Consider the following 21,527-nt stretch of genomic DNA (forward strand, 5'->3'; position numbering starts at 1 on the left):
TAAACATATTACATTCTTTCAGAGCTCTTGCGGGCCACATGAAATGAAGTCGCTGGCCGGATTTGTCCCCCGGGCCTTGAGTTTGACACCCCTGTTTTAGGCTTTCTGACAGGAAGTGACTCATTTGTCTAACCAGCACTAACACAGTAGACTGACAATGTTAAAACACTGTTATCTCGCAGGCTACAGGTGAAAGTCCATTCTTTGGTAGGTATTTGTTTGTTGTAATAGTTTAGAATGTACCTCGTTGTCTAAAAACAGCATTCCATTATGTTGACCAGATTATGTGATAATGTGAAACCAGGTGAATAATGCGTAATCTAATCTTTACTCCTGTCCACTGCTACTTGCTTTTGTCCTCATAAGTGTTTCGGACTAGGTTCAGAGAGATGCATCTCTGGTTTCATCAGAATAAATCAGAACAAATATATAACAATGCAGCTAAAGCTCACCAATTATGTCCTGCCCCCGCTCATCATGTACCCTTTAAATGAGCCAGCCAAACCACCGGTAAGTGGTGTCTGTCTGTCTATTTATTTTGTATCCCTAACACTTGTATCAGCTAATAATCGCAGCATAACACTTACTCAATGGATATTTCTCCACTATACTTTAACTCACATCTTAAAAAAAAATATTTGTATAAGTCACTGTTACATCCAGCAATGCGCTACTAGTTCATAAGGTAACAGTTAACATATTCTGCTGCTTTTTTTTATGCATTTTGACATTTCTTTCTTTCTTTCTTTCACATTCAAGCCCCCACTCATCAGGAACCCTCTAAAGCAGCCAGCCACACCACTTGTTCACCAGGTGTGACTGTGGCTCTGCGGTTGTGTGTACGTCTCTCAAACTGAATTTTTGGGTTCGATTCCAGCTCGTGCGGTCAACTTGTCAACATATTGTTGGAGCACCACCCTTTGGAGTGGTTGAAGGTTCGAGCCTGCTCCGCGCCGTTCGTTGATGCACTCATCAACGAACGGCGCGGAGCAGGCTCGAACCTTCAACTGCTATAAGAAGAAGGACTCAGACACCCAGATCTGAGGTTAACAATAAACTGATTTAATGGTAAAAGCAACAGCACAATATAACGAAGTACTTCGGGCTCTGGTCTTACTACCGTGTGATATACTTATCAGGACAGTCAGTCAGAAGAGAGCCCCGAGCATGAATATTGGGGCAGTTTACATACAGATTCTGTGGGAGGAGTTGTGTCGGTTGCTCCTCCCTTCATATTTCTAATTGGTGGCATCACTCCTGGGCGGGCCCTAGGCAATGAGTCAGCAGCCGTTGACTCCGTCTGGTTCGCGCCTTGTGAGTCGTATTCAAGTTGCACATAACCAATGTTTGACCCGCTGTGTCCAAATAGTGATGTTTCATTTCTTCATATTTCTAGCTTCCGGTTATGCAGACTGCTACTACTAAGATAGGGATGTTTCACTTCTCATATTTCTAGCTTCCTGTTATGCAGAATGCTACTAAAGAGGAACCAGTGTAATTAAGCACACACATATTTTTAAGCAAACTCATAGCTGGACACTGTGTACACAGGTTACTTTAATCCCCCTTTGGATCTCTCCTAAAGAGATCCATACCATGTACTTGTTCATACCACTTCAAAACTTTTCTACTGTGTCTGCCCTTCGTCATTGTATAGATCTATCAGAAGCTGAGACCTAGAGTACTTGAAACCTTCATGGGGACAGAACACAACTTTTCATGGCAGTGAAGGAACTATTAGAGAGGGTAACCTGAGTGCTAGAAAGCAGTATCCTTGTGTGGTGAATCATCAGGGTCCTCCTCCCCCTCAGAGGAACACGCCAACAAGGGCATCTGATAGGGAGGGGGAGATGCGGCTTTCCCTTCAATGGTTGAACTGATCAGAGGGAAGTAGATTCCTCTGCTTCACCGTGAAGTCCTGTGTCTTTGTCCCCCAGCCCGCTGACGGCGGCTTCTGGGCCGTCTGGTGGAGGGATGGACTCTCTATAGGTCCGGCCTGAGACTTCTCCTCCGAGTCAGTCTTTTGGACTGCGGGAGGGGGAGTTCGTTGGGCCGTGGTTTGAACCGCGACCGTGGCTGGGAGATTTTTGGCTGTGACGGGAGTTTTTACCGGAGTGCACCCCATAGCTACTCCGTTCATGGCGAGTGCCGCATTATGACAAATCCTCCTTAACCTGTTAAGCACCTAGCCTGTTTTTCATGTTTCAGGCTAGAAAATGACATGCCCAAAACAAATGACTACAACTTAACTTCTAAAAGGGTTATATGAATAATTTATTTTATCAAAGCAAGGTTACATCTGTGAGTTGGATGTAGAAGTGTCAGAATCAATATAAATGTTTTTTATTTTAAAGAAAATTCAGATTTTACATAGTAAAAAACTGTAAATTATAGTGTCCGTCCAAAAATATGTTTTTACAGATAGTGAAAACTACCCTTGGATGATGGGTTAGTAGACTAAAAGCTTTAGGAATCTAAAGTACAACATATAATAAGTACCCTGTATCAAGATTGATGCAAAACAAGTGACATTTGACCTTTTTAGAGAGGTTTAGCCAAAACCACCCCACCTCTGAGGTGATTTGGGTGAAAATGTTTTTTTTTCTCTATCTCTGGCCCCCCTTACTCGATTTTGATCGTTGACACACCTTTCTGACCGTTAGAGCCAATAGAATCGAAGGGGGAGGCCCACATACACACTAATTGTAAAGAGAAAAGGTGGGGGCTGCGCGTCTGGAAATGAAAGCAAAGTGGAATAATGTCTCATTCTGGAATTTGGAAACTAAAAAGCAGTTTTATTGCTTATGGATTATCAGAAATAATTTCAAAGAGGGCACAGATACATTGGATGAACCTATGGATTAACTGCAGCATCGTTTTTTTATCGTTTTAATGCCATTGAAGACCAGTTTTGACCAAGGTAAGCCATGTTAGCGTTTCTAGCTACCTAGCTCCACATGTTATGATGTACGCTTTCGTTTATGGCGTCGCAAATGTTTATCACTGAGTGTTGAGGTGGGCACCCCTAGATTCAGTGTCTCCAGGAGAACAAAAACGAGTGGTTGGCTGTGCATCTAGGATAAGTAATAAGGGAGTTATTGTGAGTTTAAGTGCCGTTTTAGGTTACATTTTTTCGCTCGTGGCTAATTCAGAGGCTGAGTGTTAGCATTGTGGGTTTTTTTTGGATGGAAAGAAAAATTAAAAAGATCAGTTAGCTGAGTTTCTTCCCTTTACATGGATATAAAACATTCATAGTTTATTAAATATTAAGATTCCTTAGACGTTGTTTCCCGCAAATGACACGTTTATCCGCCCGGTACCGGGGGGCCGTGCGTAACAGGTTAAGGCACTATAGTCTTAGGTCGCGTTCACACCTGCCTTGTTTAGTACTATTGAATCGGTCCCTGGAGCGTTAACCCCTTGATGCGGTTCGTTGGATTGGTGTGGAAGCAGTCCGATACCTCTGCTCCGCCTAAAAGAGGTGGTCTCGGGTCGCTCGCTAGTAAACTCTGGAGCGGTTCATTGCTAGTGTGACGCAGTCCGCATCAAAACTTAGGGAACAAACTTTTGCGCGTCATCGCCTTGTTTTGCCATGTGTGCAACATCCAGTAACCTATAGGGTCATGCATCCATTCTGGTGACTGCTTACATCACTGGTCCCCTGTGTACAGAGAAAGGCAGTGGTACACTAACATCAGAGCCACCTGTCATCGGTGAAACCTCCTCACTGCATAACGTCTCATTATATGTGTTAATGTTTTTATGCACGTTGTCTGATTTATAATCCTATGCGCCGGCCGCAGAGTCTGTTGATACACTCTCCAGATTAACAGCAGCAGGAGAATAACTGCCAATGCTCTATGATGCAGGCTACTGTAGAATTGCTGGGATCTGCGTTTTACCCGCTTAATGTCCCGCAAATGTTGAAAAGCATCTCCGTACAATGACTTTAGTTTACAGTTCATAGTCCGTTTGAGGTTGCCTGGGTGAACGCAAACCCAACCTTCTGCAAATGAAACGATGTAATACACTTGCGTCTGGTGTAAAGACGCGGACTATTCGGCATGAATGCAACCTTAGAGATGGTTATTGCTCAGATCTTTGGTCCTTAGCCCCTCTACTATGCGACGAGTGGAATGTTATGTTCATTCTTTATAATGACCTTGCGGTGTCTTCAGATCCTCTCTAGTTACTTACAGATGCTGCGCTTCTGCTGGTTTGGGGGATTTCACAATGAGTGGTGTGTCCACCAGCTTGCCATGCCCTTCGTTCAATCAAATGACTCTGGATCTACACGTCAAGCCCCTCAAGGATTTCCCATATTCTTCCTCCAACCAAGAGCATGATTCGAAGCATACAATTCAGCTTGGTACTTTTATCTTCTTCTGTCCCAACCTCATGTGTACTTATGCAATAGATATAATAGTTGTTTATGCATTAATTGTATTTTCATTCGAATCCTGCATCTTCAAGTGCTAAGTATAAAGCCACGCTAGAGTTCATTCATTTGCTCATCAAGGGCCTTAAGAAGGCACGTCCTCCACGCAATGATAAAGACTGCCTCTTAACTTTGCACCCGTGCAAAGGTTAATGTATAAGTTCAGGCAAAGGGCTTTCACTATACATTGATAAACGTCAGATGCAGTTGTTACAGCTTTCTATTGGTTTCTCAGGTGGCGAATATACACAGACTTCTCACCTTTTAATCCTCAGCTTAATCTCACCCTTACTGAATTAACTTTGTAGATCAAATATACACACTGTTTTGAAACATTCAATGTCTGACAGTTCTGTTTGGGGAGTCAAGGAACCCCGAATAATCATTGCTAAAACTAACACTGTTTTCTTTGTCCTTTATCTTCCATGCTGAACTTCTCGCACCATTGCCCTCTGACACATGGGTCGGCACCAGGGGCGTCGCCTGGACCTGAAAACATTCGGGGCTTAGCCCACAGTGGCGGCGGCACTACAGTGGCATTTTTTACTGCAACACTCCCCACACGCACACACACAGTACACCCGCGACTGTTACAATGAAGGCTCGATAATCAGCTCACGGCATATAGGCAGGGGTAAAGTGGTATTTTTTTATGAGTGGGGGGCTCACCTCCTCTAGGGGGGTCCGGGGGGATGCTCCCCCGGGAAGATTTTTTTTAAAATATTGAAGTTAAATGCATCAATCTGGTGCACTTTGAGAGCAAAATGAAGAGATCTATGGATACCTCTCAACACCCATATGAAGCAGAACTGTAAACAGATGTACTTTTTCTTTATGGATATTTTACTAATCACTCCCCTTTTAAACTCTATTCTTGTTTTACTGCCATATAGTATTTCATAACTGTTTTTCCTTTATTCTCTTTTTTTTAATAACTATAATGATCATATGAAGGTGTGCCGCGGAAATAATCTTTTGAATAATTTGTGACCAAACCGTTTGAGACCCACTGAGATAACTTAGACTAAAGTTAACTATCTAAACACTCAGAGAGTCCTTTAGCTCACCTGAGTCTCTCAGTCTGAGAGGAGAGGACTCTCCTCCAGCTTGTTGTGGAACAAACAGCTCCTTATGTCCGTTAGTGCAGCCAGCTAACCAGATGCTAACAACACGGTCCATGCTGACACCGGTCCCTCCCTCCCTCCCTCCCTCCCTCCCCATCTCTCCCTCTCTCTCTCTCTATCACACTAAATGTGCTATTGCCACACACACACACAGAGCCGAGCTTGAATGACACAAGCACACGTTTATTTCCATGCAACTCTCTGATTGGTCTGGTGTCATGCCTCTGTTGCATTCACTGAACACGGGAAATTACAGTGTTGCCGTCCTCTCTTGTGTCATGATGAGGTTCACGTAAAGCACGGTTAATGTATTATATTATTGAGGGAGAATTGTCCGGGGCTACAGAAAAAACATCCGGGGCTAAAGCCCCGGATGCCCAGGCCAGGCGACGCCACTGGTCGGCACCCATGTTTATTCGATGGCTGCAAACCCAACGACGAGGGTTCTCCTCCAAGCTGCGTGATCTCTGCCTAAGCTGCGACCTGCCCCCAGATCGCTATTCCCACTGTTTAAGAATCTACGCAGCCACAACTGCAGCTCTATATCCGCCTACCTCAACCCTGAGTATCCTGGGCCGTCGGTCATCTTCTGCCCACCAGCGCTATATCATGCTTCACAGGAATGAGATCCTTTCAGCACAAACAACCATGAACTCTTGCATTACTCGATGAATGAGTAAACGTTCAAAGATGTATATCTGTAGGATTCTGTTTGCTACCAGGTGGTTGCTGGGTTAGATTATATTTATTTCATAATAGTGTATTCCCCTCATAGCTGCATGCTTGGGGGGGTAAGCTCATTGTCGCTGCCTCAATACTAGATACAGCAGTCTCGATAGGTAGTATATTCCCCTCAAAGCCGCGGTGCTGGGGGGGGGATGGCTTTTCGGGCTGTTCCCGGGCCTACACATAGCAGTTTCATTAGGTAGCATATATAGGTAGTATATTCCCCTCAAAGCCGCTGTGCTGCTGGGGGGGATGGCTTTCGGGGTGTTCCCGGGCCTTCACATAGCAGTCACTAGGTAGTATATTCCCCTCAAAGCCGCTGTGCTGCTGGGGGGGATGGCTTTCGGGGCGTTCCCGGGCCTACACATAGCAGTTTCATTAGGTAGCATAAATAGGTAGTATATTCCCCTCAAAGCCGACGTGCTGGGAGGGGGGGTGGCTTTCGGGGCGTTCCCGGGCCTTCACATAGCAGTCACTAGGTAGTATATTCCCCCTCAAAGCCGCTGTGCTGGGGGGGGATGGCTTTCGGGGCGTTCCCGGGCCTAAACATAGCAGTCTCGCTAGGTAGTATATTCCCCTTAACCCTTGTGCCCTCCTCGGGCATTTTTGTACATTTTTCCTGACTTTTTTTTTAAATTTGGTGATCATTTCAGCTGTGTTACAGCTTTTGGCATGAAATTCTGTAAGAAGTCTTCTTTTGAGTCAAATTTTTGAAATCCATTGTCGTTTACTCTTACATGTTTTATATACTCTCGTGATGCATTTTGTACCCTCTGGACACCTTCGTGGCAAAAATGTACACGCCCATAATAACTGCTATTAAATCATCATACATCAATATTTTATTAAACTTTCTTTTTCATGAATCACTTAAACAACTTATAACGTACTCAAAACTACCAAACATTCAATAATATTCTGGATTTTAACCCTTTAAATGCCTGTTTAATTATTTGCATTATTTATTACAAAAAAAACACAAAACCTTACATTTTTTCAATATAATAATTAGTAGAGGGATGGAACTTTGGTGGTTATTAGAGTCTTAGATGTGTCAAAGATTAATAATAAAATTGATTTGACTGCATTATTTTTTACGTAGTGTCAGATACTACCTCTGGACACCTTCGTGGCAAAAATGTACACGCCCATAATAACTGCTATTAAATCATTATACATTAATATTTCTTTCTACTTTTTTTTTCATAAATCACTTAAACAACTTATAACGTACTCACAACTACCAAACATTCGATATTTTTCAGGATTTTAACCCTTTATATGCCTGTTTAATTATTTGAATTATCTAATTATTTATTAAAAAAAAACACAAAAAATGAAAAATGTTCGATATAATAATTAGTAGAGGGATGGAACTTTGGTGGTTATTAGAGTCTTGGATGTGTCAAAGATTAGCAACAAAATTGATTTGACTGCATTATTATTTTTTACGTAGTATCAGATACTACCTCTGGACCCCTTCGTGGCAAAAAATGCCTCATTGACTGCCATTCAAACCACCTTTTTTGATCTCACTGCCATTGCAGTATAAAACCATGCATTTTGTAATGTCAGCATTTCGGGGCCCCAACACAGGGTGTGTGTGTGTGTGTGTGTGTGTGTGTGTGTGTGTGTGTGTGTGTGTGTGTGTGTGTGTGTGTCTGTCTGTGTCTGTAAGCATGCACTGATCATTTCAGGGTAAAAAAAAGGGCATCTTTTGATCTTTTGAAGGATGCATTTCATGTGTCTTTGAAGAGTTGCTTGAGAAATTAAAAAACAAAAAACAACTGTTAGTTTGTTTATGCACCTGGCTGCTTTCACAGCCAAATATTAACATGCAGTTTGGCTGAGGGGTTATTTCATGAGTGAGCAGAGAAGGAGAAAGTCCTGGAGCCAAGAGTAGGAGCTAAAATGAAGAGGCATTTCACTGCAGAAGAGGCCGTAGAAATGGTCATGCAGCCTTCATCTTCAAGCGATGACTCTTCTTCTGAAGAAACAAGCTCCGAGTCTGACATTGAATTATCTCTGGAATCCTCCACAACTGAGAGTGCTTCTGAACGTTTGTCTGAAAGTGGGGAGGACACTGAGGATCCGGCCCATCCTAACAGTGAGTGGACAGGGAAAAATGGGCAAGTCTGGTCTCCATCTCATACGGAGACGCTGCGCTACATTCAGGCACCCACCGGCATGATTCCAGGGCCCACAAGATATGCCATATCAAGAATTTATGATGTGGCATCCTCTTTTGACCTTTTCTTCACTCCTGACATGATTCAGCTGATTTTACAGATGACAAATCTATATGGGAGGCGTTCAGTGTCAGGATGGAACGATGTGGATGCTGAAGAGATTCGGGCTTACATGGGACTTCTCATCCTGGCGGGTGTGTACCGGTCCAAAGGGGAATCTACCCGCAGCCTGTGGGATGACCAGAGTGGGAGACCAATCTTCAGGGCCACCCTGTCCCACAAACGCTTTGAAATGATAAGCGCCAGCCTCCGATTCGACGACCGACTCACCCGTCCTGCTCGATACAAGAAGGACAAGCTTACAGCATTCCGAAATATGTGGGACAAGTGGACAGAGCGCCTCCCACTCTTGTTCAATCCAGGGGAAGACATCTGTGTCGATGAGCAGCTCGTAGCCTTCAGAGGCCGCTGCAAATTCCGGCAGTACATCCCCAGCAAGCCAGCGAAGTACGGGCTGAAAATCTGGATCACCGCAGATGTCGCCACATCATATGCCTGGAGGTGCCAGGTGTATACTGGAAAAGCCGCTGGTGAATCTCCGGAGAAGGGCCAGGGAAAGCGAGTCATCCTGGACATGACTGAGGGGCTCAAGGGTGTCACACTTACATGTGACCATTTTTTCACTTCCTACTCACTTGCCCAGGAGCTTCTGAAGAAGAAAGTGGCCCTGGTAGGGACCATCAGGGCAAACAAGCCTGAGCTTCCCCCCAAACTGAAGCAGACAAAGCAGAGAGCTGTCTTGTCATCTGTGTTTGCATTCACAACCACCACCACAGCAGTCAGCTACATCCCGCGGCGGGGAAGAAATGTCCTACTTCTGAGCAGCAAACACAGAGAGTGAGCTGTACATCAGGATGAGAAGAAGAAACCACAAGTCATCATCGACTACAATCGCTGCAAGGGTGGCGTGGACAACCTTGACAAGGTATGTGATTATATGCTTTTATTACTATATGAATTGATTCCAAACGTAGTCTATTTATTCTCACTGATTGCATGTGTTTATTTGAGATAACTATGTATTTATTATAAGTGCTTATCATTCATTAGACATATTTCTTGCATTTATATAAATAATGAATTATATAAAATACTTGTGAATGCTGAGGAAGGATATTTATTTATTTATATTCTATTTTTTTCCTTGCTCTTTTGTAGGTGGTCAGTACCTACAGCTGTAGGAGGCGGACACTTCGGTGGCCTCTTGTCCTGTTCTTCAACTGCATTGATGTCTCTGCCTTCAATGCTTTTGTGCTGTTCACTGCAGTAAATCCCTCCTGGAACCAGCAAAGAACCTACAAACGGAGGTTGTTCTTAGAAGAGCTGGGGAAATCCATGGTGTCCTCACAGATCATGCGGAGAAAGCACCCCCCGCGAACAGCAGCTGCTGCTTCCATGGTGATGGAGTTACAGACCAATGTTGCTGCCCTCGCAGAAACCACCGGGACCGCCATCACCACTCCTGCCACGGGCTCGACCAGAAGGAGACGTGTGTGCTGGTTGTGCACAGGCCTAAAAAAGAGGTCTTCTACCACGTGCACCAAGTGTAACAGGTGCATTTGTAGAGAGCACCAGGTCCCATGCTGCAGGACCTGCTGGTCTGCTACTGGAAATGAGCTGAGCTAAACTGAACACACACACACACACACACACAGGTACGGGTGGTGTGTCAGGACTTTTTCCTCGTACCAGTTCAAACACTGATTTATGGGGACCCACCTTTCCCTTTGCCGTAGAGAGACAGCAGAGTGCTTGAACTGATCATAAAAAATTCAGCTACATTTCTGGCTATTTAGAATTCAGTTTTGGTAAAAGAGTCTAGAGATCTGTAGACCTGAAATTCTACAGGACTGTGGGGACGGGGGCGGGACTGGGCGTTTCCTGACAAAATTATGACTTATGAGAACCCCTCTGGATTAGCTGGACATTACCCATACACACCCATACACAAAGCAAGTCCCTACGTTATGAGGACCACAATGGCATATCTGGACAATATACACACACACACAGATTTGTAGAAAACCTGTACTCATGAGGACAATAATGGTTTCACTGGACATTATCCTCAAACATGTGTTGCGCAATATTTTGTTACTGAAAAAGTAGCCCAATACTTCCGTTTATTTTAAATGTTGAAGAGAAAAAGGTATTTAACTTAGGAGAGCAATGGTACAAAGAGCAGACCACTTTCTCATTTTCACAGACCTCAGTGTTCAGAGACCTGAACATCAACATATGCAGCTTTTTTCTTGTTGCTTTGATGACAAACACCTGTTTTTAATAACCATATGCAGGGATTTTGCGATGGACAATACAAGTATTTCTGACAATCTCTTTACCAGTCGGCTGTCATTAAAAAGTGACAGAGGATTTAATTCTGACAGAGACCTTGACATATGATAGAACCTGCGCAGCCTAAAATTATCATGGAAGGAAGTGAAATATTGAGAAATGTTGTCTTTTTAGTGGACAAGTGAATATTAAGTTGATTGAGTTGCTCAGAAATAAGGTCAAGATCAAAAGCTAAGTTGAAATGTAGTCATGTATTGATAACTGGCAATTCTGGTATTGTGACAATACAAACATTGCAAACACTTAAACAGTGAAATAAAAAAATTACAAAAAATATATAGTTAAGTTAATTTGTATAAAATGTACATATCTACTTCTAAAAAATATAAAATACTAAAGTGGCAACATGATTATATACTAGGACGTGCAAATAAAAACATTTGAACAGTCCTGACTGTCTCCCCTCTTGAAAAAAACGTTTAACTCCTGAACAAAAAGCAAACTTATACTTTTGAATGATAATTACATTATCATATCTCTCCAACATCCTAAACATTAAATCAAAAATACACCGACTGAAGCAAAAATGAATGCACTCACAATCTCATTTCATTGACTTGAATTATAAGGACTATTATGGTCTATAGAGTGGTGCAGGGATGACATATTTACCCGGAAGTAAGCTGCGCATGGGTTGCCTCGACAAAAAGCAATGGGATTTCTCCATAGGACTTTGAAAATAGCTCGAAATAAGGTCTGTGGAAAACGAACCTGTTTGATAAATGCACGTTTTGTTCAGCCGGTTAATCTCCATATGTCTACCCTACTTTTATAATTTTCTAATCATAAATCTAGTCGCCAGAAGCAAAATGCTAACGTTATGCTATAAACCAGCGGTTTTCAAAGTGTGAGGCGCGCCTCCCTGGGGGGGCGCCAGAGAGCTTCAGGGGAGGCGCAGCATGAGAAAAAAAAGTAACGAGAACAAGATGAGTAAAGTGTCACTTGCACACTTTTGGCTGTCTGTGGAGACCGAGTTCCCCCACCTCGCCAAAAAGGTTGTAAAAGTGCTCATACCCTTCACCTCCACCTACCGGTGTGAGTGCGGGTTTTCCGCATTGACTTTGATCAAAAGCAAGTACCGGTCAAGGCTGCAGCCAGAGGCTGATCTGCGTTTATTCCTGTCTACATTGCATCCCCGCCAGAGTCCTGCACGGGTCTGATTTTCAAGACCCGCTCACGCCCCGCACCTGCAACGTGCAATACCGAACCCGCCCCGCCACCCGCACATATTGCCAATTAGTTCCGCAAACCGACCCGACCCGTCGGCACAAGATCCGCAAACCGACCCGAACCCGCATATCCTAGGAGCACTGAAAACATGCAATTATTAACACACGCAGTTGCGTATTTGGCTCAAAAAGCGTGGGATGTTGGTTATTTTCTCCATGACACCAAAAGCCTCCCAGACGTTGGATTTCGCTCTTGAGGAAGAGTTATTTACAATGCTGTATTCTCCGCTAGAGCTTCACCTCAGCCATTTCGAATGTGGCGCGCTCAGCAGCAGATTGATGCGGTGCAGAGGTTATGATTATGCGCGGTCCCGCGGGGAGAGGTCTGAGGAAACTTACCACCCGCGAATCACTTTTTTTGCGGGTCACCCGTCGGGTACCGACCCAATGCAGGACTCTGATCCCCGCAGGACTCTGATCCCCGCAGGACTCTGATCCCCGCATCACCCGCATGTGCGCATCAAAGACGCAGACTCATTGTTCCCAGCACTAAAGTAGGGGTGAGTGTAATAAGGAGGCAAAGTTGATGTTCAGTGTGTTGCCGGGAGCATATAAGGATTCATCCACGATGTTGAAAATGTAAAAAATGTTTAAAACACATATTTAAAACATAAAGATAAAAAGGTTTTAAAAAGTTATTTTTTAATGTTTTTAGGAGGTGATGCTACTCAGCCATTCAAATCGGTGCAGTCAGTGAGTCAGCACGATAGATTCAAACACACAGAGACGAGACAAGAAGAGAGAAACAGTTGGAGTAACTTCAAATGGCGTGCTCAAAAAAGAGAAAGGTAGACAGCGAAAACAGAGCATTTAATGACATTTGCTCTTATTGGACCTCTTTGAAATGCAATTGAATACCCCTGCATTATAGCAACAACAACAATAATAATAATAATAATGATAGCAATAATAATTGGGAGGGGGGACGCGGCTGTTCTCATGTTCTCTGAGGGGAGGCTCACCTTCCCAGACTTTGAAAACCCCTGCTATAAACGAACTACAGCAGGGTCGCTACTTCAACGTCACGCCAACTTAAGATCCATATTCAAACATACAGATTCTAAATGGTACAAGTTGAAGCGTTTGTTTGAACAGTTTGCAGGAGGCAGGTACTTGCTTTCAAGCAGAACAGGGCAAACAAACTAAGCGGGAGTGTTTTACGTGTTCGGTGTAATGACGTACAACGTCCTCCACGACTTCTGTAGTCCTATTCAGCCACTTGGTAACAACCAACGTTTTTCAGACACGTCAACTCTTCAGAAATCACCAGTGTGGTCACTGCTGATGGATTTAATGTCCTAGAACAAAACGTGATCCGTCTCTTCAATGTGTCTCAACCACAGACCTTATTTCCAGCTATTTTCCAAAATCCTATGGAGAGATCCCATTGGCTCTGAGACGAGGGAACAGGAAGTGGTGAAATGCTGACTCACTTCCTGGTTTTAGGACTCATTCCTGCACCACTATTTGGAGTTCACCTATGCACACACACAAACACAGAGGCCATTGTTATGAGCTCAAAGGGTATAATGGTTATAATTCTTACAACAAAACCTAAGTTATGAGGAAATCTGGTATAACTAGGCATTGTTTACACAAACACTAACCTAACAAGACCTTAGTTATAAGGACATCTGGTATAACTGGACATTTTATACACACACACTAACCTAACAAGACCTTAGTTATAAGGACATCTGGTATAACTGGACATTTTATACACACACACTAACCTAACAAGACCTTAGTTATAAGGACATCTGGTATAACTATGCAATTCTTTGTATACACACACTAACCATCTAATATAGTGTATATATATGACTTATACATGCACACGCAAATCAGGCGAATTTGTGAACCACCCAGATTTAACAGGTCTCTAACATCAAGAATGCTTTTGTGTATGGTTAGACTGGTTGTAATAAAGGGAGCTGGACAGTTTGATCTACAAGATTTGCACATTAGACCAACATCAGCTCTCTGTTGGTTGACAACAGTCTAAATCACTTACAGTTTTAGCTGAGGTGAAAGAGCCCCTACATCTCTCACCAATGACAAAGGAGTGATCTCCCTAAGATGCTGCTGTTGTGTGGCCTGCAAATGCATATTTTGTTTTACAGGATTTCTGTACCAGTTGAGTGCCCAAAATGACAAGGACTTTAATTTGCAGATATTTTTGAATTCTTTTTTTTAAGATTTTTTTGACCACTGTGAAGTGGGGAGACGGAGAAGACATTGCCTGTAAGCTTCAAGGGCTTGGGATTCGAGCCCACCTACTAGGCAGCGGAGACCGCCTTCATGCGCACTAAACACTGTGCCACCTGCGGCCCGATATTTCAAATTCTAAAGAAAGAATATACTGACATAATTTATACGTTTTGCCTCAAAAGTGAATATTAGACAGATTCAAACTGTAGGGTCAATGGGATTTTTTCAAATAAAAGGACAAGACTTAATAGACTTTACCTCATTTTTAATGATCCTTTTTTCATCACCAAAAAACTTAAAACTTCACTTCACTTCACTTAAAACTAAAATATCCTTTACCAAATATATTTGTTAATACATTTTAAGGTTAAATGCTTAGAAAAATAAAAGTGTATCTATATATGTACAAATACATACAGCTCATACAGAAAAAAAATGCTACCACTGCTTAATCATCAGTTTCTCTGGTTTTACTAGTTATAGGTATGTGTTTAAGTACAATTTACATTTTTGATTTAATCTATTAACTACTGAAATTTCTCCCAAATTTCAAATAATAGTATAATTTAGAGCATTTATTTATTTTATTTACAACTGGTCAAAATAACAAAAAAGATGCAGTGTTTTCAGACCTTGAATAATGCAAAGAAAACCAGTTCATATTATTTTTTAAACAACACAATACTATTGTTTTAACTTAAGAAGAGTTCAGAAATCAATATTTGGTGGAATAACCCTGATTTTTAAATCACAGCTTTCATGCGTTTTGGCTGCTCTCCACCAGTCTGTCCAGATGTGATCCAGAGGAAGATGGATGGTAGCATGCCATCCATAAAAGCTGAGTTGCTTGAATGTTTGCACCAGGAATGGCATAGTCACCCAGCAGCCATGTGACAGACTGGTGGAGAGCAGCCAAAACGCATGAAAGCTGTGATTAGAAATCAGGGTTATTCCACCAAATATTGATTTCTTAACTCTTCTTAAGTTAAAACATTAGTATTGTGTTGTGTCAGTAGTTAATAGAATTAAACAAAAATGTTAATTTTACTTAAACACATACCTATAAATAGTAAAACCAGAGAAACTGATGATTTTGCAGTGAAGAAAAGCAAATCAAAAACTTAAATAACCAACTGCATTCACCCACAAAGCTTATTTTCTTCAATATACAATAATGTAATGGAAAAAGACCATTGCTTTTTGTGGAGGAAGCCCTTGTGATGTTAACTGTGCCACTCTATTGGAACTGTTATCTGGAACTGTACAAAAACAAGGATTCTTAAATACTGTAAACAAGTTCTGCAAACTGGTCTCTCACTATGAGACTGATTTCCTTTTAAACATCAGGCCCCTGTTCCTTACACAATCTCTTATGTTCTGAACAGATCTTTCTCTCAAAATAGGGTCTTCAGCAAGCTTGCACTGCTCAAACTCCAACTTTGATGTGAGGCGCCCCTTTGTAATGTGTACTTTGAAGTGTTTCAATACAGCATTAACTTCATTTTTGCTCCATGGTCTTTTCACAGATCTTCCTTGGTGGACTGCTGCAAATCATGAGAAAAAGAATGTCATTTTCATAATGTGTAGAAAAAAACCATTACATTTAGATTAAACACGTATACATTCAATAGAAACATGTATGGGGTTTGTTAGTTAGTTGTACCTTAATTAAAATATATTAAAAACCTAGAGCTTTATGCAGACAAAATCATGTCCCCAACTGAATTCTAAGTATAGTGCTCTGTAAATATACTTTCCAAAATTCCTAATACTAATCATTTAAAAGGTGTTCACAGTATACACAATAAAGAAAATCATTTTCCAGTGTTCAAAAGAAAGAAACTCAAAAGAAGTTTAATTTTTGTCAACACACTTGAGTAGTATTAACCAAGCTTGTTTTCAATGTTTATAAATTATTTGTAGGTGTACATTTGCTCGGCTATAAACCCAAATTGAATCTGATACTCAGATTCTGATGCCTTTAGGTACAGAAAAACATTGGACTTCAATCTTTGTAATTGCTTCTTATATATATATATATAAAAATTCCATGGGGTACATTGTTAATTAGGAGGGGGGTTACTACCGTGTTCTCTTGACTAGCTATCCAGGTACAGTGGGTATGAGAAGAGGTTGAAGTGGCAATAAAAGGTGTATTTAGAGTTGTTTAGTGAAAAATGTTTACTCTTCTTTATAAATGCGACATTTATCAATTTACAGCATTACACTGCTTTAATTATTGGTTTAATTGCATACAGAGTTAGTTGGCTGAATGATTTCAAGACTGTAAGATTATCACAATTTTCACAGACATCCAGATTCTCTGCAAATTCTGATTTCTGCTCCAAGTAAAGTATATTTGTACTGCTAACGTACCAGAAAAAATACAGAGTACAGTAATCATGTTGACTGGATTTATGCACTCAACAGACCTCTGTAATGGATACAGCAGGCCATCAGAAGTGGCTAGTCAAAATGACAAGAGCAGATCAGATTTTAAATGAAGAAACACCAACATAACTTACATCATTGGTGAAACCAGAAACATATTACATGTAGTATATTCAATTGGATCCTTTTTGGGTTGTAACTGCACCCTTAAAGGATAAGCCCCTTGAAAATAAAGTAATGAAAACATGTTTCTAATGCAAATGGGGCTTGAATCTCATTTCAAAAATAATATTCAATGCACCTTTTTCCTTTGAAATCAATAATTAAAATGTTCCATGCACATTTACATTACCTTTGGAATGGTAGGCTTCATGCTGAGTCAAATCCGCATTTTTTCTTTTTCCTAATAAAAAAACAATCTTGAAATATACTATGTATATCAACATGGCAATTCACATATTTGAAGTTTCTTAGCATGAAAAATAAACAGATTTAGCTAATGCAACAGCCTATACTAAATACTACAATATTATTTGTATTGATAGCTGGAGGGGGAACATCTGTAATTAAACTGGTCTCTTTATCCAAGAAACATTGTAGTAGTAACATAACATAAATGGTAACATGTTTTTTCATCAACCAAAATAGGCACAACCTACACAGTATATGTAACCTATATGTATGCCCCCAACACAGTGAAATAACAAAAAGACAATCTAAGGCCCTTCCACACATGACCTTGAGAGTTGGAGGACACTTCATCAGGACTCTTTATTCCTCCCATTTCTGGTGAAAATAATTAGAAAACAGGCAAGCTTTAGATGGTAGAGATAGTAACTGAGTCTACAGATTTAATGGAGGACAATTTCAAAGATTTTTTCTGTTTGACCACAAGTAAAAAGTAACCCTGGCTTATATGATTGCAATTAGATTTTAAACTTTACCACACCATATGACCTACTCCAGGAGACCTACTTTTGGTAACTGTTGTGCCTTTTTAAGGTGATTACTGTACACCTTTTTTCATGTCTGAAGAGTAATGTGCTAGAAATGTCACTGATTTTGTGGTGCCAATAAAGCAACAAGATGGCTCTACAGTGGGCAGCCCTTAATTGCTAGATATTGTCCTATAAAAAAGGTACTCTCCCAAATCTGTACCATTACACACATATACTGAAAAAGAACATCTGTGTTACATACCCCTTACTCCATGTGCAGGATCTGGCTCTTCATTGTCTCCATCTTTTTCCTCATCTCCATCATGTTCCATGTCTCCATCATCTTCATCATCTTCATCAATGTTTTCCCCCTGAACTTCTTCCAGATCTGGTTCCAACTCATCTGAAAAACACAAATCAATATATTTATGTATAATTTACCTGAGTTGATTTGTCCAATTTTAATTTCCCGTCCTTTTAGTCAATTTCCTCGTGTAGTTATATTTTTTCTGAATGTTGTTTCTGTAATGCACTTTGTAAATGTATTGGAAGATATCTATTGAAAAGGCTTTGTATTATTATTATCATTTTAATAATAATATTATCATAAGTAGTAATAATAATAATTAGGGCTGTCAAGTTAACGCGTTAATAACGCGTTAACGCAAAAATTATTTATTTACACTAATTATTTTAACGCGATTAACGCATGTGTATTTTTTGTCCTCGGCCGCCGTAGTTTCAGAGAGCATCGAGTGTAAAATACCATCGACAAGCTGATGCTTACAGCCCCGCTCCTGCCGCCCGCTTGTGGCAGACCACACTTCCACGCTCACTGGCAGGCCCGGACTGGCCATCGGGAGGACCGGGAGGGAGTGTGTATGTGTGGCGCGACTCGCGCGAGCGAGGCACACCTTACGTGTTGTTGTTGTTAGCATCTGGTGCTAGCTAGCTGCGCTAACGGATATAAGGAGCTGTTTCAATGACATTTCGCCGACAACTGCGCCGAGCACTTGACTTTATGCAGTGTGACATTGTACGAAAAGTCAGCACACTCAGCACGGATAGTACGCGCAACATTATTGCAGCGTCCAGGCAGCTCCCATTCGAGCATATATGCCTTGAGCTGCACATAGCTCAACGATCCATCACAACACACACACACACACAACACACACACACACACACACACAACACCACACACACACACACACACACACAACACCACCCACACACAACACACACAACACACACACACACACACACACACACACACACACACACACACACACAACACACACACACACACACACACACACACACACACACACACACACACACACACACACACACACACACACACACCACACACACACACACACACACACACACACACACACACACACACACACACACACACACACACACACACACACACACACACACACACACACACACACACACACATGAGAGAGGTTCCAGGTTGAATGAATTGAGGCGAATATTTGTAATGTTCAGGTTGTTGTGTTTAATATTCATGAGAATATTTGTCATTGTTCAAATGATAATAAACAAACATATAAAGCATATTTGTCCACTCATATGTTGATAAGAGTATTAAAAACTTGAAAGATATCCCTCTAAGGTACATTTAGAACAGATAAAAAATGTGCGATTAATTTGCGATTAACTATGGACAATCATGCGATTAATCGCGATTAAATATTTTAATCGACTGACAGCCCTAATAATAATACATAAATTGAGCACATACCTTCAATCTCGTCAAGAGATTTTCCTTGATATGCAGCCAAAGATCCTTTCTCCATCGCCAGTAGAAGCTTTGAGATTTTTGCAATCTCAATAGTTGCCTCTGGCAGTTGATAAAAGTCTCGATGGACCCGTATGTCATGGCCCAAGAAGTTGGCTAGTTGGTCAAGCTCATTGTTCTTAAGGTTAAGAATCTGGGACAATGTTGCAACATGCTTGCGAAGTTGTGTAGACCTGAGATACCCCGGATGTTTTGCACCACACTGACGTGCAAAAAGCCTGATGCAGTCCTGTCCCCTGTAGAAGCTGGTGGAGGGGCACTGTGATCTTCCAAATAGGAAAGGGTTGTCCTTGTGCACATTACACAAGTCTCTTTTGTCAGCAAGGAGTGTTGTTGCACTGACAACTTCAGGGTTTAACAAAATGGCAACTTTCCTTCCTCTTTTGCCCATTATTTCTACCCTACTGAAATGCTTGGCCAGCTTTTGTTCGAATGGCGAGAGGCCAACAGCAATGTCCTCATGAAGCTCAGTCTGGTCTCTTTTCATGAATGCTTCAAGTGTCATTTTTGAGACCTCTCCTGCACGGCGTCTGTTGAAGATAATGATTTGAGCTAGTGTAACTCTGGCTAGTTCTGCATAACTCTGTGAAGTCTCGTTCTTTTGAAGGTTCTCCATAGCAGTAGCTGATTTCTTCTCCAGGTACTGGTGGAGGAGCTGCACATCCTTTGTAAAAGGTATTGTACACGGTTTGTTAAACTTCGACTTGGTCAAAGTAGCAAGAGCAGTGTGGGAGATAAATTCATTCCATTCTTTAGTGCACAGTTGTGTGAAACGCTCTGATGCTTTGATCATCAATTCATCTTCTGCAGCAATGGCTCTACATAGAATAATACTGCCAATCTTCTTGAGTGAATGTCCTAATTTCAGAGCCAGACTTGGTATGTGGTAGCAGTGCTTCTCCTCATCGTAACCAGCGACATCTCTGACTGCCTCAATAACTTTGTAAAAGTTGTTTGGTTTTACAGCATCTTCAAAACTGAATAAGGAACATTTGCTTCTCAAGCTCATTAAGAGCCTGCCCATTTCACGGACTTTCTGTCTGATATATTCAAATGTTGTCGAATCATTACCATGTTTATTGTAGAGTGACTGAGCCAGTTGCAGTATGAGGAAATCATTCCGTGAAACTGATGTTACTTCATCTTGCTTCATATTTCCAAGGATCTTCCACAAAACAGGAGAAATTGCTTGGGAGAAAGTTGACTCCGCAATATCAGCCAGAACTAGGACTTTGGCCCTCCCAGTTGCTTCAGTGTCTGAGATGGTCTTTGAAGGACATCTACGCATGTGGCGCCAAAGTTCTTTGCGGACAAACATGCCTTTACAATATACACAGTGCACATATCTTTTGGCATCCAGTGAGACATTTGATCTTCGTGGTGTTCGTTTTAGTTTCAGTGGTCCGCTTTGATTCTGCATTGTCTCTTGGTTATGTTGGTAATTACCTTTGTTTCGCAGCTATTCTAGTAACCGTTTTCTCTCTTTAGAATGTTTAGGGAACATAAATGCTTCAGCAATTTCAGGTTGTTCTTTCTCATGCTTCTTAAAGTGACGAGCAATCTTAGATTGAGGTTTACTGCAAACATAACAGTAATTTTTGAGGGTGCAAGAAGAGTCTTTGGGATTTGCAACACTCTCAATTGTTTCAGAACTGGATGCCATATCAGGGATGAAATCTTCATGAAGTTGGAATTTGTCAGAGGTAGTAGCAGCCGTGTCTTGGTGTTCAACATAGTTCTTTGTAGAGACAGTTTGTGCAGTCTTACAATGGGGTGGCTTTGAATCCCTGATGGTGGCAATGAGATGATCCCAATCAGTATTTGCTTCAGAGTCAGGTGGGCAGTCTTCATCGGCGCTGGATCCATCGCTGCTAGACGCCGTTTCAGGAATGTAGTCTTTATCACTGACGGAACCTTCATTACTGGAAAGGCAGATGTCCTTCATCTTTAAAAAAATAAATAAAGGAACACCAAGTTTGTATTTTTTTCATTATCCAAAGAAATCAGATATTTATATAAACACATTACGTACCGG

The 21,527-nt window shown here is 41.5% G+C and overlaps 1 pseudogene; it reads left to right on the top strand.

Moving 5' to 3' along the window:
- The first annotated feature begins 8,235 nt into the window (after positions 1-8,235).
- On the top strand, positions 8,236-18,068 carry LOC117485528 (annotated as a pseudogene).
- Positions 18,069-21,527: the final 3,459 nt, after the last annotated feature.

Source organism: Trematomus bernacchii, unplaced genomic scaffold, assembly GCF_902827165.1.
Source record: "Trematomus bernacchii unplaced genomic scaffold, fTreBer1.1, whole genome shotgun sequence".
Classification (NCBI taxonomy): domain Eukaryota; kingdom Metazoa; phylum Chordata; class Actinopteri; order Perciformes; family Nototheniidae; genus Trematomus; species Trematomus bernacchii.